We start from the raw sequence: 8,053 nt of genomic DNA, 5'->3' as shown, positions 1-8,053 counted from the left end.
CCTCCTCCCAACCATCCCCCCAACCCTGGTATGTAGTAGCATTCACCCAGCATGTCCATTCAGCTCAACACCAACATTGTCAGTTAGTTAGGGAGGATATTAAATGATGGCTACATCCTGAAAACATCAATGGTTATGAAATAGAGCTGATGAAAAATAGATGGAGACTTCTGAATATGATATTAGATGAAATCACACTTTTTTCTAATAAGAAACTACACGTGACGGCAAATAATGCAACAGGAAAGAAGTCTGAAGCTGTTTTGGTTCTTAATGTGTACAATCATGATTTCCATGCTTGGAATAACTCAGAAAGAAACACCAAAAGAACTGCAGATGCTATAAATCAGAAACAAAAGCAGAAATCGCTGGAAAAACTCAGCAGGTCTGGCAGCATCTCTAAAGAGAAATCAGAGTTAACGTTTCATGTCCAGTCACCCTTCCTCAGAACTCAGAGTTCCTGCCAGACCTGCCAAGCTTTTCCAGCAATGTCTGCTTTTATAATTTACAAGGACATTCTGTTTGCCTTCAGTGAAATAGTAAGTATTGTGCAGAATTATCTCTTCTGTGAAACATAGATCCTTTAAAGATCTCTTGGTTAACCCTGTGCTCAGATCAGATTGTGTCAAACGAGTGTGAATATTTGAAAGCATATTAATGAATTTCTGCCACTTGTGCAACACTGTGTGAGCTACACAAATGGTAAATCCTCTAAAGTTCCAAGAATGGCGCCTCAAATAATACTTAAGAGCAAAAGAAAACCTCAGGCTCATTTGTTCTTCCTGTCACAAGATTCCAGATTCCCTAATTGTTCTATTTTCATAATGTTCTTCCGACTGTATAACACCTATCACATCTCAAAATATGAACAAGAAAATGTATTAAAATGCAAATTGTAGAACTGAAATAACTGAAGAAAAATTAACCCCTAATGACCTCTTCATCTCTCAGAGACACCTTGAAACTGAATAACCGCAGAGCTATCTCCTGCTCAGTGCTGACATGATGCTCTTCAGCATTTCACCTATTCCTGCAATTAATGCAGTACTTTTTAAATAAAACAATAGATCTTTAGGCAGTTTTCACCTTGTTGTATCTACATTGTATTTAAAGTTATCATTACAAATTATTATTCATTTAGCTAATTATTTTATGATCGTGTACAACAAAGAAAGAAAGAACTCATGTTTATATAACAATAAGAAAACATAAAAGAGGATTTTATTTAATTTTTCAAACTCTAGGTTAAAGCCAGTGATGACTCTCCACATGCACTCATGTGAAGTGAGGTGATGAACGAATTAACTTTGACCAGGGACACAGAATTGCCACATGGAAATTGAAATAACCTGCAAAACCTTTATCTCTGCCCTCCTGATCTGTGTTCCTCCTGCTGACCTGGAAAATGGAGACAAAACAGCAGCATGTCCTGAGCAGACAACATCACAGCAACAATGCTGTTTTACTTACCTGGAGAAAAGATCAACTCCAAAGGATCACAGACCAACCATGACATTTTCTCCCTCATCATCAGTGTCAAGTAAACTGGAATCAAGGGATAGGATGTTTCCACCTTGCAGGAAGCAGTCAGCAAATTCTCTGACCATGGATCGACAGCGACAGGTAATCTATCTCTGAGGAAGGCTCAGTACATACGTTGGAAGAGCAGTCACTGACTTGGGTCAGTTAACAAGATTGGAAAAAAGGAAATACAAACTGACTCATCATACCAGAATGGACAGTATCCTCAGCACATTACTGTTGAATGTGAAGTCTGAATAGGATGCAGCCTCTGGGAAACGGAAGCTCAATGATTCCTATCTCTACATCCATGGTGCATCCTTGACATCTCCTGAAGAGACAAAATGGTTCCTGATTGGGCAAACATACCCAGCATAGCAGCTCAAATCAAACAAAGATATCTTCACTCTCTTGGTTATTCCCACAACACTCTAACCCTAACCCAAAACCTAACACAAATCCTCATCCTCACCCTAATCCTCACACTTTCCTGACCCTAACCAAAACCCTAACCCTCATCCTAAACCTAACCCTAACAAAACCCTAATGCTAACCCTAATCCTCATTCTCACCCTAACCCTCACACTCACCCTAACCCTAACCCCATCCTCATTCTAACTCTAACATTCACCATCACCCTTGCCCAAACCCCAAACCACAATTGTCGTGTGAAATGTTTGTAGGAAATCAATGAAAACTGTGTCACCATTAATTGCATCATAGTAACATGTGATGTCAGATGGCCCGAGCAGAAACATTGGTCCTAAATAAGGCATCACAGACACCAGTCCACAGCACTGATGAGGGAAAGCCAGTGGGTAGCCCATGGAACAGACATTCCCTTTGCAGAATTAATTTGTTCAGCCATCACAGGAAGTGAAAAAGGTGATCTGATCTGACCTGGCTAAAGGCCTTCATAGGCCATAGTCTCCCAGTAAAGGATTATCAGTTTCAGACTGAGATGAGGAGGAATTTCTTCCCTCAGTGGGTTTAAGTTTTTGGAACTCCTTGCCATAGAGAGCTGTGGGATCAGAGTCCTTGTGTATATTTAAGGCTGAGACAGATTCTTAATTAGTCGGGGAATCAAGGGTTCCAGAGAAAGTGCAGGAAAATAGATGTGAGGAATGTTGGATTAGCCACGATCATATTGAATGGCAGAGCAGGCTTGAAGGGCTGAATGGCCTCCTCCTGCTCCTATTTCTTATGGTTTTAGTTCCATCATCCCTCACAGATGGAAGGATGCCAATAAGAATTATGGAGCGATTTATTATAAAGGAGGCAGTTAGTGTCTATTCCAGTCTATTCCCACCTGCCGGTCTCTTGGCTTTAGCCATGTAGGTCACAATATTACAAATGATGTGAGGAAAGCACTCAGAGTTTCTGTCTTGACCATCCATTTTGACGATGAGTTCCAGATCCCCTCTACCTTCATTTTTGTCATAAAACAGAACAGTCTAAAATGTATCTTATTGGAAATGAGTTGATTGAATAAAACTCCCTGTTTAAGATATCGTTGCACAGACCTTGGTGTCCTGATGTACTGGAGGAGCTGTGTGCTGACACCATTGTATGTGTAAGAACAGTGGAATCAATACTGTGACAAGAACATTCATCAAAGGCACTAGACATACCCTTAATCCCTTCCTCTCAATGCCTTCTCAAGGAAATATCTTGAATTTATCACCCAGTCAATGCAGGCAGTTAATGATACCTAAATCTGGCTCCTCGAAACTGTCCCACATCAAGCTGTTCAGATTAGATTAAAATGGACATACCCAAACTCCCAGCTACATCCAAACAAACAGCCAAAACAATTTATTAACTCTTTCCTACCAGTTCTCAAAAAGAAGATAACAATGTCAAAACACAATAGTTTGTTAACGTGATAACCCGAAGGAGTGACAACTCCCACCATAATGTCAACATAACACAGAGAGAGGCTGTGTTCATCCCAGCTGCCTCTGCATCTGTCCAGTCAGTGCCAGTCTCTCACTTTCTCCCTGTAACACTGCAAGTTTCTTTGCCCTTCAACTAATTTCTTTTTGAAATTATTGATTATTTCTACTTCCACCAGTCTTCAGGTCAGAGTCTCCCCAAGGAGACAGGACACCAAATCATGGATCTTTTCAGAGAACATCTCTGGGACACCCGCACCCACCCATCCTACTGCCCCGTGGCTGAACACTTCAACTCCCCCTCCCACTTCGACTCCCCCTCAAGGATATGCAGGTCCTGGGGCTCCTCCACTGCCAAATCCTAACCACCCGATGCTGGAGGAGGAATGTCTCATCTTCTGTCCTGGGACCCTGCAACCACACGGGATCAATGTGGATTTCAACAGCTTCCTTATTTTCCCTCCCCCCACATTATTCCAGTCCCAAGCCAGCATTTCGGCACTGCCCTCCTGACCTGTCCATCACCTTTCCCATCTATCTGCTCCACCCTCCTCTCCAACCTATCACCTTCTCCCCCACCTTCATCCACCTATCGTATTCTCATCTACCATTCCCCCAGCCCCACCTCCCTCCCACTTATCTCTCAGCAACTTATCTCTCTTAGTAGTTGATGGCAAAGTTTCTTCATGGAGTGCCGTCACTAGCGGTGTTCCGCAAGGATCTGTTTTGGGACCATTGCTGTTTGTCATTTTTATAAATGACCTGGAAGAGGGGTTAGAAGGTTGGGTGAGCAAGTTTGCGGATGATACGAAAGTCGGAGGAGTTGTTGACAGTGAGGAAGGATGTGGCAGGTTACAGCAGGATATAGAGAAGCTGCAGAGCTGGGCAGAAAGGTGGCTAATGGAATTCAATGTAGCTAAGTGTGAGTTGATTCACTTTGGGAAGAATAACAAAAAGATGGTGTACTGGGCTAATGGTCGGATACTTGTTAGTGTGGATGAGCAGAGGGATCTTGGTGTCCATGTACACAGATCTCTGAAAGTTGCCACCCAGGTAAATAGTGCGGTGAGGAAGGCATATGGCGTACTGGCTTTTATTGGTAGAGGAATTGAGTTCCGGAGTCCTGAGGTCATGATGCAGTTGTATAAGACTCTGGTGCGGCCGCATCTGGAATATTGTGTGCAGTTTTGGTTGCCATACTATAGGAAGGATGTGGAGGCACTGGAACGGGTGCAGAGGAGGTTTACCAGGATGTTGCCTGGTATGGAAGGAAGATCGTATGATGAAAGACTGAGACACTTGGGGCTGTTTTCATTATAGAAAAGAAGGTTTAGGGGTGACTTGATTGAGGTGTACAAGATGATTAGGGGGTTAGATAGGGTTGACAGTGTGAACCTTTTCCCGCGTATGGAGTCGGGTATTACAAGGGGGCATAGCTTTAAATTAAGGGGGGTTAGATATAGGACTGAAGTTAGGGGTAGGTTCTTCACTCAGCGAGTCGTAAGTTCATGGAATGCCCTGCCAGTAGCAGTGGTGGACTCTCCCTCTTTATGGGCATTTAAGCGGGCATTGGATAGCTATATGGAGGATAGTGGGTTAGTATAGGTTAGGTGGGCTTGGATCGGCGCAACATCGAGGGCCAAAGGGCCTGTACTGCGCTGTATTCTTCTATGTTCTATGTTCTATGTTCTAACCCTTGGCCCATAAGCCTCATTCCTGACGAAGGGCTTATGCCCGAAACGTTGATTCTCCTGCTCCTCGGATGCTGCCTGACCTGCTGTGCTTTTCCAGCACCACACTCTCGACTCTGATCTCCAGCATCTGCAGTCCTCACTTTTTCTCACTCATGAGGTCAGTCAGTTTCAGGGTATTACCATCTAGAGTGCAAAAACAAGTGACTTGAGATAGGTGTACAAGATGATGAGATGCATAGATAGAGTGGATAGGAAGAGACATTTTCCCAGGGTGGGAATGGCAATCATGAGGGGGCATAATTTTAAGATGATTGGAGGAAGGTTTAGGGGAATGTCAGAGATAGGTTCTTTACACAGACAGTGGTGGGTGTGTGGAATGCACTGCCGGTGGTGGTAGTAGAGTCAGATACATTAGGGACATTTAAGAGACTCTTGGATAGGCACATGGAAGATAGCACAATGAAGGGGATATAGGTTAGTCGGATCTTTGAGTAGGATAAAAGGCTGGCACAACATTGAGGGCCGAAGGGCCTATACTGTGCCGTACTGTTCTATATTCAACCTAACACTCCTTTGCAAAATCTGCAGTCTGGTCCCTGCACTGCAATGACTTGTAAGTATTTATCTTTGTCTATTTTGCTGAAACCTGTAACTGTTATGCATATATCAATCAAAGCTCCCCTCAGTCTCCTTTCTTATTGGAGAATAACCCCAGTATCTCCAACCTACCCCACCTTGAACGAAGCAGCACGAGCACTGGAACCTTCTGGTAAATCTCCTCTGCATCCTCTCAAGAACTGTCAATTAAACATTGACAATGCAAATTACTAATAGGTAGTGTTAATTAGTGAAAGAACAACAGAAGGCCAGAATTTAGTTCAGTAATTTCAATGTCATCGGAAATCCAAAAAGTAAAACGAAGAACAAATTTGCTTTTTCATGACCTCAATGTCCCAAAGCACTTTGCAGCCAATGAAATACTTTTGAAGTGTAATCTTTTCTGTAATGGAGGACTTGCTGATTATAGACTTAGAGCTGAAATAAGTGTTTGAGATTGTTATACATTGATGAGATTAATTAAGGATTATACTCCTTAAATAACTGACAAATTGACAGCATTTGATAGCCAGTCTATTCAACACATTCAATCCTGTTTGGTTGTAAATAGCAATGTTTACAGAATTTGAACAACCCTTGGCCACATGAACAGCTTGTCTTTTGTTGGAAGAATGGTGTTAGCCTTCAAGATATTGGAATGTGAGATTCCACCTGTCAACATCATGTCTGTTCTTTCCTGATCCTCAGGAGTTTATTCAATTCAACTTACCCGTTGGTAACCACACTTCATTTAGTTATCTTCAATATCCTCAGTTTTGGGAAATGTGAATACTAAACCATTTTGTCTGTAAATGGTTGTTGCAGCTACATTCCTCTAACCTCTGTGGTCTCTCTCTCTCTCTCTCTGATATTACAGTGATATCTTTCTGCATCCACTACAGAAAAATACCTTTTGATATCAAAAATAAATACAAGAATGTCTTGAAATAACAAATCAAATAGAGGAATTAGATTGCGTTGACATGGGAATCTTTTATATTTTTAACCTTGAAACATTTTTTTTCCAGACTAGCACATAACTGGAGTTATGAAAGTTATCTTTGGTAGCTATAATGTGGCTCAGACCTTTTGGTATCCTTGGTAAGTTCATCGCTGGAGCAATTCCACCAATTGCTATCCAGCAACACCTGCTCAGCAATAACTTGCTCAGTGACATCCAGATTGGGTTTTGCCAGAGCCACTCAGCTCCTGACCTCATTACAGTCTTGATTCAAACATGGACAAAAAAGCTGAATTTCAGAGGGGAGGGGGACAGCCCATGACATCAAGGGCACACTCAACTGAGTGTGGCATCACAGAGGATAAATCTGCTGATTCAGTGTCATACCTGGCACATAGGGGGAAGATTGTGCTGAGGCTTTGACATGAAACAACAATTTTTCTTTTATCTCCAAAGATAATTCCAGACTAAATAAGTATTTTTGTCATTTGCATTTTGTCATACTGGTTGTGATTATTGGAGGTCAGTCATCTCAGCTCAAGAATATTTCTGCAGGAGTTCCTCAGGGTAGTGTCCTTGGCCCAACCATCTTCAGCTGCTTCATCAATGATCTTCCCACCATCATAAGGTCTGAAATTGGATGTTCGTTCATGATTGCACAATGTTCAGCTCCATTCATGTATCCTCAGATATTGAAGCAGTCCATGTTCAAATGCAGCAAGACCTGAACAATATCCAAGCTTGAGTTGGCAAGTAGCAGTTAACATGTGCACCATGCAAGTGCCAGGTATTGGCCATCTCCAACAAGGGAAAATCACCTCTTGACATTCACTAGTATCACCATCACTGAATAAGACCATCAGACATTGGAGAGAAGTAGGCTAGAAGTTTGTGCGAAGATTTGTAGCTCGGGTGCTCGTTGCTGTGGTTCTGTTCGCCGAGCTGGAAGTTTTTGTTGCAAACGTTTCGTCCCCTGGCTAGGCGACATCATCAGTGCTTGGGAGCCTCCTGCGAAGCGCTTCTTTGATGTTTCCTCCGGTGTTTATAGTGGTCTGTCCCTGCCGCTTCCAGTTGTCAGTTTCAGCTGTCCGCTGTAGTGATTGGTATATTGGGTCCAGGTCGATGTGTTTGTTGATGGAGTTTGTGGATGAATGCCATGCCTCTAGGAATTCCCTGGCTGTTCTCTGTCTGGCTTGCCCTATGATAGTAGTGTTGTCCCAGTCGAATTCATGTTGCTTGTTGTCTGCGTGTGTGGCTACTAAGGATAGCTGGTCGTGTCGTTTCGTGGCTAGTTGATGTTCATGTATGCGGATTGTTAGCTGTCTTCCTGTTTGTCCTATATAGTGTTTAGTGCAGTCCTTGCATGATATTTTGTACACTACATT

The sequence above is a fragment of the Chiloscyllium plagiosum genome, chromosome 20, assembly GCF_004010195.1.
Source record: "Chiloscyllium plagiosum isolate BGI_BamShark_2017 chromosome 20, ASM401019v2, whole genome shotgun sequence".
Lineage (NCBI taxonomy): Eukaryota > Metazoa > Chordata > Chondrichthyes > Orectolobiformes > Hemiscylliidae > Chiloscyllium > Chiloscyllium plagiosum.
This window is presented reverse-complemented; position numbering follows the sequence as displayed.